Source organism: Halichoeres trimaculatus, unplaced genomic scaffold, assembly GCF_033239565.1.
Source record: "Halichoeres trimaculatus isolate MK-OKI-2021-1 unplaced genomic scaffold, fHalTri1.1 fHalTri1_scaffold_21, whole genome shotgun sequence".
NCBI classification, from domain to species: domain Eukaryota; kingdom Metazoa; phylum Chordata; class Actinopteri; order Labriformes; family Labridae; genus Halichoeres; species Halichoeres trimaculatus.
In genome coordinates this window covers 13069097-13083236 of record NW_027437199.1, presented here as the reverse complement: position 1 = coordinate 13083236, position 14140 = coordinate 13069097, and the positions used below count along the sequence as shown (strand labels likewise).

At 41.2% G+C, this 14140-nt stretch overlaps 1 protein-coding gene across 2 annotated transcripts in view; it reads right to left on the bottom strand.

Annotated features, from left to right (window-relative positions):
- Positions 1-14140, bottom strand: part of nav3 (neuron navigator 3) — a 526882-nt gene that overhangs the window by 405741 nt on the left and 107001 nt on the right. For both annotated transcript variants that reach the window (XM_074698217.1, XM_074698218.1), the window contains one exon: positions 9217-9306. The gene's annotated coding sequence lies outside the window, so the exon portion shown is untranslated. The remainder of the gene's footprint in view (positions 1-9216; positions 9307-14140) is intronic.

Genomic DNA, 14140 nt, shown 5'->3' with positions numbered 1-14140 from the left:
TGTCAGGAGGTAGAGCCAAGAAGAGGTTACACTCTCGAAAGAAAAAATAAATATATTATTTTTGTCACACGGCTTCACTCAGTTTCTCTCAGAGTTCCTTATAACCTCTACTGCCCAGACTCTGGCTGCACAACGGCTGCCAATGGCGGTGCCTGTGATGGGAATAGTTTGACTTCAAACCTGTACAATGGTAAATGGCAGAGCCACACTGTCCACTCTATAGTCTATGGTTTGAATAGATGCTTTTTAAAATGCCTTATTATCCTCGAGAAAAAACTACTTAGCCTTCCTAAAATCAGTCTCTCTACAAATCATTTTCTTAAACTCCTGAATAACACCTTTTCTAACCTCCCAGTCCCGCAGTGCATTAAACACAGTCCAGTTTTTACAGAGCAAATATGATCCATTGAACTCCAAACCCCTCAATTGTGTCTTCAGCTAACTCCGCTCTCCCACCTCTTTCCTTTCATTAACCACCATCTCTTACCAACCCACCCTTGCCTCAAGAGTTTGACACCAGTTTGGAGATAAATAATCCTTCTCCCACCCTCTTTCTGCCTTCCCCAGGCAGTCTCTCGCCCTCACTCTATCAGTGTCTTCCTCCGTCTAGCCAGGCCACCTCCAGCGTGTCTTTCCTCTCGTGCTCACTCTCACTGTTGGCTTTACATCCTCCTTACTCTCCCTCTCCTGGGCTCAAATGACAGCCAGGATGAAACAGAGGGGGGAAAAAGACACCTCCCCACTCCTCCATTCATCTGCATACAAGCTGCATTACCACCCAATTACACTTAGATTACAGTAATGTGCCTGAGCCAGCCAAGCCTCCTCTACGAGCGCCAAACCCTTTCTCCACTGCCGGCAGTGCCTGCGTGGAGCATTATGGAGGCGCATAATCTTGTGATATTGTGTTGGGATTAACATCAAATCTCATTATGGCTGTGGTGGATCATGGGAGAGGAAGGGATGGTGGCACAGAGGATGGTACAGGAGTGGGAGGGGTTTTGGTTTCCAAACCCAGATAAAGATGAATAAAGAGAAGAGGGTTGAGACCAGAGCTGTCAAATCACAGTTACACAATGAAGGCATCTGGGAGGTTGATTATGACACACAAGAGTCTGCTGGCTAATTTGATATGTGGGTTTGTGGAACACACCCATGAGCACACACAAACACAAGTAATAAATGACCAGGAGAAACCCCGCCAGGGGTTAAAGGGTCACAGAGAGATGTGTTGCAGCACGGTGCAAGGAAATACGACACAAATCAAACAGCAAAAGCTTCGTCTTCCAGCTCTAAAGCCTTGCCTCGCCTCGTCCCCACCCTAAACCCCCCTCCTCTTTAAGCCTTTTCCTCCACTGCCTGGCGTGCCTGCGCTTCATAAACCTCTCTTTTATTACCAATAGATCTGTGAAGGTTGTAATTGCCTAAGTGATATACAACCAGCACTGAGAGCGGCTCAATTTTGCTCAGTTTAAAAAGCTGCCACACCAAACTGGGGTAGGGGGAAGTGTCTCTCCTTGTTAAATAAAATAGACCGTCAGGCTGAACAACAGGAGCCAAAATCACATCTTGACACATATGATCCAATTCCCAGAGGGGTGGATGTTGGCTTTTCCCAGAGGGGGCACTCAAACTTAAGCGTCTTCATTCATGCAGATACACTTGCTTTACCCCCATGCTGAACTTGCTAAACACACACACACTGCATGAAAACAAACACATTCAAATGCATGCACAAAACAAATGCACACACCCTTGTCCTCCCCCTCCTCCCCCAGCAGTGCACCGTGCTGGGATATTGAGCCTCAGGAGCCTCACTAAATCACACCAAGGCCCCCAGCAGAAATGAGGGATAACAGCACAGCAGCGTTACAACCATTGATTGTTGAATGCATCATCTTTTTACACTCACAACAGGGTGGGGGGTGCTGTCTGGGGGAGGGGGACTTCAACAGGGACTGTCAAGGAGGGTGTGGTGTTTGCTTGGAATACAGGCAAAGGGTTGGGAAAGCTGTTCATGTGAAGCAATCAAAACCCTCAAGTATTACGTGTGTTGTCCCAGGCCACAGGCAAAGGTGAAGAAATGGATATGAATAAATCCAATACTTTCACTGTCTTTCACCGCCTGGACTCCAGGATTTTTTGGAAGATTCTTTATCAGTGTGAGATAGGGCTGTTTTCACCATATGTGTATATAACTCCACAATACATGGTCGGATCGCTTTGCAAAACAGTACAAGACAAGGTCACCATAATTTCTGACAGATGTAAAAGTAAGATCCAGATCCTGGCAATATTCTGGATACCAAGATCTGGAATATGAAATATGTACTGGGTCATCATAATTTTCAACACTGTCAGGTAACAAATTATCATACAAACCTGCAACTTACACCAAATTGTAGCAGACAGTCTGCTGAAAGGGAGTATAACATTAAAGTAGGACTAAAGTGTTGGTGACAATCACAATATGCTTGGTGGAGGTCTGCGCTAGTTTTCTAGTTAAGACAAATGAATAGTAACAGAAAATTTGAGGGAGAAGAGAGTTTCAGCGCACCAAATGCCTGGAGGCTTGGACTTAAACCCAGGTCTAAAGTAGCCTGGACTTTGTCACTGTGTATAAGGCACACAATCCAATTAATGAACCAACCAATTACAGAGTACAGCAACCATTTGAGGCAGCAGCATCTGTTTCTACTGGTAACCCCATCACATGCTCCCAGACATGGAGAAGCTGCAGCAGGAAGCTAATAATAGCAGCAGACACAAACCAGACAGTCTCTTTGAGGTAACAACCTGGAGAGGTTGTCTATCACTACATGTAAGAAGTAAACAAACAACAGCTCATGTTGTTGCAGGGGAACTGCAGAAATATGGATGGATTTACCATTAACATACGATTCAATGAGACACAATCTTGAAATTTTGATAAACCTTGTTTAGACATACATTATGCAGCAGTACTGAATATATGATTCTGATTGGTCTAAACCAAATGATAGCAAGAAATGATTCTATACAGAGACAACCCGATCATACGTGCATTAAATACAGAACGAAAACTGGCACGTTTGCCTCTGCCTGTTCACGCTGTAGTTCGATTGATATTTAGAATCAACTTGTTTGTATACTAACATCTTAAGACCCAGCGTCCACATATGTGGACATTACATTTCTGCCTCTTAGACCTATGATACTTCCTTTTCTTAAACTTTGATCTATTAGCCACATTAAGGGACACTGCCCTTATCATGTTTTGGTGATAACACAACATTGCACATATTTTAGCGAAAAAAACCTCACAGGTTAAGTACACTGACACTAACAACAAACAACTAACAGGGAACTCATGACACAAATAGTCCAACTTCCTGTATAAAGAACAAGTTTAGTCAATATACTTATTAGGTTGTATTTATCCCGAAGAGCAAGGTGAAGAGCACACTAGACAAAAGCTTGGGTCTTAGGGAGTCAAGCAAATACTCAGGTTCCAGGATCTGCTTTATGTCTGAGTCTTGTGCGATCCCATCTGGATTTTGCACAACCCCCATTAAATCATACATTATCACTCACTAATGCACAATGGGTGATGGTGGAGCCTCTCCAAAATTGGAGGACAGAAAAAGCACAAGACACATGCAGAATAGGAAAAGGACTGGCAAGCTAGCTGTAATGGTAGTTTGTGACTTCTACAGAGGTCCAAAATGATGTTGTAAAGTATGAAAACAAGGTTACCAAGTCCAAAAGCATTTCTTTAGTTGAAGAGTTTTTAGGACTTTTCAAAAATGCCAGGTGTTCAGTCTCACTGGAAAAACTGAAGTCTTATCAAGTGTTTTTGTGTGAAAATGTGTTTGTGTGAAAATATCTTTTTAGACTTATTATCAGCCACATTCACCTGACCAGTCCAGTCCAGTGTTGTTTCTAGTTATTTAAAAAAAAATGAGGTCTAATTTGCTTGTAAGAAGTAAATAAATCTGCCAATGGAATAAGAAAGAACTGCTCAAAAATTTGCTTTAAACTAGAATAATGTCTCAATACAAGTAACTTTTCTTTTGTTCCATTTAACGATTTTTTTAACTTGTTACAATCAATTCAGAGCTAATTTTTGTCTTTAAATAACTTGAATATGACATTTTTGGGGACTGGTCAGGTGAATGTGGCTCATATTAAGTCTAAAAAAGCATTTTCTACTGAAAATAAGACAAAAACACTTGATAAGACTTCAGTTTTTTGGAGTGCTGTGTGGAAATGTGGATTAACAGTGACTGCAAAACAGAGAATATGAGAGACAGACAAAAAAAAAAGTTGAAAACATGATTGGTGGGCATCAACCTAACGATATTCAGAGTTGCTAGGTATCAGTGGTTTTACAGACAGGCTCTAAAAGCAAATTTAAAGAGATTGTTTTAAAACAGTTGTGCTGATTTTTACACAGCTATATGGCACCTGGAAAGCAGAAGAGGTATAAAGAGGCTGTGCATCCACACTCTTTTTTTATCATCTGCACACACAGTAGAAAGTGCCAGGAACCTCAGAGTGTCCTACTGTTCATCTCTCACAGCCCAGAGTCCTGTGTGGAGGGTGTGGTGATAGAAGAGAAGCAGAAGACCCTTCAAGTCTCCAGTTTTCTATTAGCCAGTCTGTGATGTACTGCTCTACATCGTTTAGTCTCTCTCTTACACACACACACACACACACACACACACACACACACACACACAGATGGGGGACCAGTTTCCCTGTCTCCTCCCAACACCCTCCCCCAGCTCAACGCCTCTCCTCTCCTCTTCCTCCCTCTTCTCCTTCGCACACCTCACACCCTCCGTCAGTCACCATCCATCACACAGGACCTCCACAGATGGGCCTGCGAAAAACACACACCACACACTCTCACTGCTACAAACACACACAGAAGCTACAGGCTTTTTCAAGCCAAACACACACACACACAGAACACTACTTAGTGCAACTCTTTAATAACGTCACTCAATCTTTTTTTCACACACACGGCTCATCAGACACTTTCATCTGAAGCCGTGTGGCGCTCAGAAAAAAAGGAAACACGCCATGACTGAGGGGAACCCCAATTAGGACTCAATTAGGTCCATCAGATCTACCTGAGACATGGCACCACACGCTCCTGCTGCCAAAACAAAGCCACCCACAGGACGCTGCCATGCGTGGGAAGAGATGTGGGGTACTTCCCACTTATCCAATAATTCCAATCAGCGCTCACAAAAAAGGTTCACTAATGAGCGTAACTTTTTCACAAGATACACCAAGAATTCACACACCCCGTCAGTCTAGTTTAAAAAAAATGAAAGAAAAGAACTATGAAAGTTGTGCATAGAGAAAGCAAACCAATCACGTGGCTCCATTTTCTGACCATACAAATCAACAAGTTTGCTGTAACAGCGTGAGAAAAGAAAGCATGGCTCACCTAAAATTCCCAGCAAGTTTAAAGGAGAATTCCACACAAAAATAAAAAAAAAGATATTCCAGTTAAATCCAGAAAATCTTGGGAATGTGATTCATCCAGCGCTCCTACATCACACATCCAAACAGGCTTTCAGCCGGGAGGAAGAGAAATCCCTCCGTGAGAATCCAACTGCACCTTGCCTGAGGAGAGCCTCCTCCTGTGCCTGTGTGTGTGAAAGACAAGAAGAAGGTGCAGCAGCAGTCGTCTTGGTAGTAGCTGGAGTCGTAGTAGTAGTAGGATGAGGTGGGATGGAGGGAGGGAGGAGGGGAGGGGACTTCTGGCGGCTCACATCATGAGGGAAGTCGTAATCTGCACATCGGCAAAGCTCTCAGCGAGGAGATCGAGCCACCAGAGGAGAGGAAGATGATAAAGAAGAAGAGAAGAGGAGGAGGAGAGAGGCATGAAGGCAGGCAGTGGTGAATGAGAGGAGGATGCAAGCTCCCACCCCTCACTCTGCTGTGTGTCTCTCTGACACACACACACACATGCACACACTCCTACCCCCCGCCCTGCTACAGATTGCATTGCACTGATGAAATTTTAATGGTTCTTTTAGGAAGAATAATGAACATGCTCGTCCCTGGAGTTGTGTGCATGTGCGTGCAAGAAGGGGGGTTTCTATGCTGCTCACACCTATAGAGGCATGCAGTAACCATGCACGCAGAGAGTGTGTTTTTCTCTCTTTTACACACATTCAACAGAGCATCCTCCCACTCACACACACTGCAACCTTGCACAGATTCGCTCACACACTCCGCCTTCTTCATTTGCACACCACACACACAGACACACATGCAGACGTACACATGCCAGGCAGGCTCAACTTCAAACATTGCAACTGACAGACAGACACACACGCTGAAACACACACACACTTTCGTCAAACAAGAAAGAAGGGGTGGGGGAGTAAACATAGAGATCCAACCCATACTCAAAATGCTCTCTTAGTGCACACTCTCATCCACACACACACTTGCACAAACACACACAGAGACTCAGACAGACAGACAGACACAGGGGCGCACACATGAGCACACACCCCAATGAAGTGGAACAAAGAGCGTCGAAGCACATGTGGAGGCACCAGTAGGAAAGCTATGATGGGAGGAGAGGAGTGAAGTGTGGCAGAAAGCACACTCCAGTCTTCAGAGAAGCTCCAGTCTCCTGCAGTATGGTGTGTGGAGTAGCAGAGTGGTGGACTACAATCAGCGAAATAATATAACCAATCAAAGTGCATGATCAGCCTCTTAATACTGCTAAATGAACTTACATGAAGTTTAAATAAAAATGTGACTGTGAATTCACTTTATGCCAACTCTATCCCACACAAACAGTCATAAACTTATGTATTACCCAGCTGTGTAAAATGTGTCCGTCTGATTGGTCAAACACCAGTAACAGCAAAAGCAGCCCCTAGTAGAGCCATTAACTGTATAAAACGTGCTGTCACACATCTGTTATCGGACGCCATGATGCCGAACTCAACCATAGACTTTTTATGGAGTAGACAGCGTGGTGCCGCCATTGGCAACTATTGTGCAGCTTGAGTCTTCGCAGTAGAGGCTATGAGGGATTCAGAGTCTAATCTCTTCTTGGCTTTCCCTTCCGACATATTTTACCATCCCCGAAAGAAATACATGAGAATGGCTGCTGTCAATCATCGTTAAACGTGACGTAAAGCTTAATTTTTGACCTTTTATGACTAATGAAAACGAAACTTTTCAGAAAAAGGGAACTTGAATACAAGGCAGACAAATAATACCTTCAAATCATCACAACAATCAATGTGAGAAAACTCTACGAGGTGTATAACATTTTTTTTTTTTTTTTTAAGTTTGATCACAGCCCATCTGGAATGATTGGGGAGATGGATTTTTTGACCTATACTGCAGCCAGCCACCAGGGGGAGCAGTTTTTGTGGCAACCTCACTTCGAGCCGAGCAAGATGACATCCATGTTGTTCAAATAAAGATGAGGCAAAGAGGCAGGCCTTTAGCCTCTCCACACGCAGCGTCAGGGTTCCCGACTGTAAGACAAGTCAGCCATACCCTTACACGGACAAAACTGTTAATTTAATATCAATGAAAACAATGAGTTACGAATAAATCCTGGTTGATAGGGAAAGGCGGTCTACAGATCCAACCCATGCTTATCAATGTGGTAAAAATTTGCATTTTTGTCTTGGTGTGTTGATTTACGTTCTGTCTGCAACCAGCCTGAGGTGGAGTCTCCAAAGACTGCAGTTTGTAGCCCGTCCACAAGGGCTACATTTCTCACAGCCAGAGGGTGCCACAAACTCAAAGACTGCACAATACAAAGTCTCTGTGACAACACCCCTCTGTTTCTGAAGAACATCATCACTGAGCTCCATAATGACTCTGAGTTTGGTTTTCACATGGGAAGTGCAGAAATTCAAGTTTATTTGTAAGAAAGGCAGGTGATAATTCGGTTTGTCATCTTTTCCACTGAGCCTTGTGTCTCTAAAAAAGAACAGTAGTATGGATAACAAACAAATACAGAATACCCCAGAAGATAAGAAAGCAGTTGTGGAATAAAATATTTATTGAATTCTCATCACAAATTGATACGTTTGGGCATGTTCCTGTGGAGACTGCTACAAACCAAAAATGTACCAGTCAGCAGAAAGTGTTTTTCCCATTACACTGTATTTGTTTTGGACATAATATATGGTTATTTTTGGCCAAAACAGTGCAGCAGCATAAAAAAGCCATTTGTTATCATTAGAGGGACTTGTGTTTAGCAATCTGTACTAATACAATAAGAATGGAGACCATGTAGCTGATTTTAAAAGAGGACCACAGAATGATGAAGTGCTGACTGTTGAAAAAGAAAAAACAGAGTCCTTTTTTGTGTTTTTTTGAATTTGCAACATAGATGTGATCCCACACCAGTGGGGGATCAAACAGGGGAATGTTTTGTATGGAGGACCAAAACTGCCAAATTTTTTTTTTTTTTTTTAAAGTGAAAGTGAAAATAAAAAACAATAGATAAATGATGGTATGCCTGCAAACAGCCACAAAAAGAGGAAATTCAATGTTTTGTTCTTTCTTTTTTTGAGTTAGCATGATCACGGCCAACAATTTGGCCAGTGAATAAAAACACTAAATGTTCATGAAACAGCATCATCATCAGTTTAGCGTTTTCTTTTTTTTTTTTTGAAAAGCACAACTAGTCCATTTCTGCACTCACTTGTGGATCCACCAATAGGCAAACAGTTCAACCCAAGAAAGACTTAGGACCGCTCCCTCATCTGAACAACATTTCCTTCTGTCTTTCATAATGACAGTGTCTGGCTCAAAAAAAAAGAATAAATAAAAATTAATAAATATGAGAGCAGAGCACGTTTTATTACCTTATTTATTGATTTTGATTTGTATTTCAACAATTATTTTTGTATATTTTTGTATTTATTGATTTGTTTATTTACTTGGGTATATGTTGTTGTTTTTTTGTTTTTATTTTCACTTTTATTCATTTTTGATAATGTCAGTCTTGGTCCTCCATACTCTGTGCCTTATACCAGCAATTTTAATATGATTTTTTTTTTTTTTTTCAGAGCTGAGCAGCACAAGATCATGCCTCATATCTGTCTCTCTAGGAAATTCAATGCGCCTGACAATCTCCAGCATATAACAGGATGAAGAGTGAAGAGTCAGGGTACAGAATCAAGTCATGCAGAAAAGAGAGATGAATGGGTTAAAGGGCATTGAACCTACATCAAACCTGGATTCCTTTGGCTCCTTTACTGCTCCTCCACTGACCGCACATCAGTATGCTTCCCTGCAGTCAGCCCAACTAAAAAGAGCCTTAAAAAAGAGGAGATAAAAAGGGAATTGTCAGAGATTCACCTGCGCAGTCGCTAAGATAAAAAATAATTTACAGGCGCTGTTGGGTTTTCTTCTTTAAGGTAAAAAAAAAATCTGTGTGGATCTGAGGAGACGGTGGTATAAATTCCTCATATTTGTGCAGCTTAAGATGTCTCATACCACAGATCCTGCAGGTGATTTGTTGTGCTGCTTCTTTTCACTTTTATGCCTCCTGCAGCTCACAGCAGTCCCCAAAATAATCCCACCGGCATTGTAACACCATGTGACCGAAAGTTTACCCAATGCAGTAGGACGGTAAAAGAACTTCAAGAAGGAATAACCAGCACTCTGCGAAGTTTCCCCCCAATCTGAAAAATACCCAATAAACTCTGTTTCAACCCTCTACTCGCTGTGGAAATTGTTCTCATCCTTCATATTCCCCACCAAGGTGCAGCATTCCCCGGAAAAAATCAATTCCCCATGAGGACTGCACACCTTTATCCCACCAAAACAGCGGTGTAGAGAGAGAATCATAATTTAAATCACTGCTTCTGGGGCCACTTTTATTGAAATCCCATGAGTCCAAGGTTAAGTTTACACACAGTGTCAAGGAGACAAACTGCAGAATCTGCCTCTTGGTCTCACAGACAAGTAGAGCCACTTTAAAGTTGTTTTCTGCCACAACAGCACACTCGAGAATCCAGCAAAAAACAAGCAAGCGGAGTCTTTATGGAGACTTTTTTGAGGTCTGTCAATAATGAGGGGAATACCACAGAGGAAAAAAGCTTAAAAGGCAGTTAGGAGCCAAGCAGGGGGTTGATGGGAACAGCCCCGATGTGCGACATCCAAGTCGTCCTCCTATCGGGGGATACAAAAACAACAACTAACAAGGTTAAAACTGTCTGGAGACTTGACGTGCCTCCTGTAGGAGAGTACATGCAAAGATTTTGGGTTGAAAAACACTGTCTCATGACAATACTTTACAGTTCAATATTAGAAAACAACATGAGACATTTAAGGGATGTACGCAAGAGAAGCAGAGGTGCAATGGGAACATTCAGGATGTAGTGTCTGATATATAAGCACTACTGTTCCTCCTGAAATGAAAAGAAAAAGAAAAAAAATGTGGAAAGTGAAAAAAAGGTGTCACATTCAGGCTAGACACTAATCGTCAACAACTGGTATTACTTTCCTTGGCGGATACTGGGCTCAGATGTCAAAAACTTCTGAATTCAAGAGTAAGTCGTCACACAAACAAAACAAAAAGGCAGCAAAATGTGTGAGTGCCATCATGCTAATCTGGATACTCATACATGAAACAAGTTGGCGACTGAAAGATACCAAACATTGTCTCTGTGACAGATGGCACTTTCCAATTTATGAATCTCCTTTCAGAAAAAATCCTCAAGCTGTAACAAAAGAAGAGATTGTACCAATCTCCAGTACCTAGCGATCGGTGTCAGTACTCAATGCTAACAACTTTCCTTTTGCTATTCTCGCAATTTGATTCCGTTTTGATTTTTGGGGTGCCGATTCAATCAAAATAACGATTCTTCGACATTTACAGTTTTTGCAATTTTCAGTTTGCTTTTTTAACACCAAACCACGTGAAAAAGTTAACTGATGATGATAATGGCTATGGACTATATCAGGAGCCATATTTTCACATAAAATGCACATCACGTGAGTCAAAGAGAACATTTCACCCTCTGCTGGAGAAAAGTGGTAAGTTTTTCTGAATCCAGTTTATAAAGTAAGACTGAAATGAAGAATTTGAATTTAAAAAAAAATTGACTAAGAATCCCTTGTCAAACAAAAAATCCTGATAAATTGTTTCAATTTTTTCTCCCATCCCTTATGTTTGTGTGGTGATAGATATTAATTTGTTTAAAATAAATTGTCAAAGTTTTTTAATTCAACATATGAATTTCTCATTACATCAACTTGCAATGCTGTGTTCATGTCCAGCATGGAAAGTCCCCTACTTTTCCACTCCCTCGCAAGTACAAGGTTGCGTTTAGGTACCAAAACATGGTACCTTTTGATTTGATGTGAAGCAGTACTTAGTACTACAGACAGATTTTGGCCAGGTACCTTTAAAAATTCCTAATTCGGTACCCATCCCGAAATAAAAGAACAACTGCAAGATTTGGTGAATGTTGAAAAAAGACGAAGCTGGTGGAGAGGGAAAAAAAAGTCTGAGCTTGAGGTAAAAATTTGTGAGTTTTTTTTTCTTTTCCAAAGCTGCAAATTTGTAAGATTAAATCTCAGATTCACAAGAAAACAACTTTTTTTCTTTTTTTTTGAGAAATTTCATCAGATGTTGAGATCAAATGCTATTTGTAAATGAATAATACCAACTTATTCATTAACCTCATTTTGAGCAAACTGTCCTGATGAGGTCATGTTTCCAACTGAAACACCTCTTCTCATGGTATGCATGTGCCATCCCGTTAATGGACTGTGGTGTAAAATACCAATTTCTGGCTGTGTTTCCCACAGATATGCGACTTTTTTCCCTTAAATTTCTCAGATTTCTCAGCCAGAAGAGGGAGCAGCCTGTGAGCCTTTCAGTTGAATATGTGTCTACATTAGTGACTACTTTTAACAAGCTTTAAAATGCAAAACCACAGGTTTGCTTCTCCAGAAATTCAATTCTGGACAGAAAAAAGCTGCTGGGGATCCATCACACAACATCCCTGATGGACAGCGTTTGATAGCTGAGAAAAGAGCCAAATCCAATTAACAGGTTGTTACTGGAAGTGACCTTTCCCGCCATTATTGCTGTTGACTTCCTGGTTAGCGGCGGTGATCGAGGGCATTTGAATAAACATGTAACAGTGAGAGCGAGCATGTGTGAGCTGAAGTGTGCGCTCCCAGATAAGGGTTTCCATAGCAAAGAGAAATATGTGGGGCTCTTTAATGACATTAGCAGCAAAGTGCTTTTTTTTTCTCTCTCTGCTGAAGCTCAGGTGCAGTCGAGTTTTATACTGCCATGTTTATGAGGGATCGTAATGGGTGGGTGCAGCTCAAAACAAACTGGAGGCCAATTAAATGTAAGGGCTTCCCGGGCGAGCCGCCAATAATAGGGCCAACGAGTCGTTTTATATACGACTCTCAGAGGAGGAACTCTGGGTAGAGCAAACAAGTCTGATGTTTGAGATTTAGTTCTGAATTTTTTCCTTTATTTGGGCATCTAAAAGCTTTAAATGGGCTGTGGTAGTTTTCATAAACCATAGGATCGACAAAGTTTTACAATGTTCGCAGAGCCGATGAACATCTGTACCAAGTTTTACGGCAAAAGCCAAAAGGCATATAATCTGTGAAAATAGTTTTCTCAGTGGGGATGATAATATTTCTGGGCTCCAGCATGAGGTATTAGATTACTGACTTACTATAGAAGTACAAGAAAGCAGTAAACAAACAGACAACAAACAATAAGACAATAAACAAACTGGGTAAAAAGCAACAGGTGTGGACAAAGGTGGGAGGTGAAACTGGTGAGGTGGAGGGGAACACACGAGGGCAGGAGGTACAACAGGGCATGACACACCAGGAGCAAGAAACAACAAAATAAAACAGAAAACACTTCACTCATAGGAACATATGGATCATATAGACAGAATGAAAGCCACACCCCCTCCAAATCTCAACCAGTGTTTAAATCTTGGAAGACCTCAAAAGGAAATTTTTGACTGATTTTTACCATGACTGTTCTTTGATCACATACGCTCCATGATACCCCGAGACTGCTACAATCGGTATCGGTAGTCAGATATCAGTCAGATATTAATTTGTTTAGAAATAAATTGTCAAGGTTTTTCAATTTAACATGTATTTCTCAGTATATAAACTTGTAATGATGTGTTTAAGCCCAGCATGGAAAATCACCTACTCTTCCACTCCCTCTCAGTCACAAGGATGTGTTTAGGTACCAAAACATGGTACTGTTTGATTTTACATGAATCTGTACTCAGTCTACAGATGGAATTCGGTTGGTGACCATAAAAGTACCTAATTTGGTACCCACCCCAATTTAAAAAGGATATAAAAATGATCAGAAATGGAGACGAGTGCAATGTATGAAATATTATGTCCAGTATTAAAACAGACTGGTGTAATCTTCAAACCACGGCTAATTAGTTGAATAGTAACTGATATAACAAGAACTCAGCAGAGAAGAGGAATTGCCAAAAAATGTTGTTACCACTGTAAACAACTTCTTCTACTATATACTAGTTTAGTACTGTGGTGTGCATTTGCGATAAGCCGAGCCCTGCGGAGTGTTAAAGCCACGCGCCCTCTCTTATGCTGATTCCACGCGCTTGGTTTCCGTGCATCACGTCGTACTGATAGCATGTGTGGCTAGATAAGGTTCAGTCATGACTGTTACACACAAATGTGAAACAAGACATGAAACACAGGGTGAGAAAAAAATAAAAAATAAAACACAAAGTGGTTATCACTTCAAAGTTTCCCTCTTTAGCAAATGGATTACTTTTGATATGCAACCACAAATCTTTCTGCATGAGAAATGTGTATCCCTCCCCTAAAATCCGATTCATAAACTAATACTTTGTCAATAAAAAAGAAAGGTAGTGCTAATTAAACCAAAGTGTCCCATTGTACAAGTCTGACTGGAACCACAGATGTTTGTGCTTAACTTCTGAAAATACAAAACAGAAAAATACATGAAAAAAACAGTAAGTTACTTTGTGTGCTTAGATTTGGCAAGAAGAGCGGTGAATATTTTCATGTATGTTTTTTTTTAACCATCAAGGTGGCAAGATATGATGAACGGTGTGAAAGTTCATCAGTAAGGCAGTTAATTTGG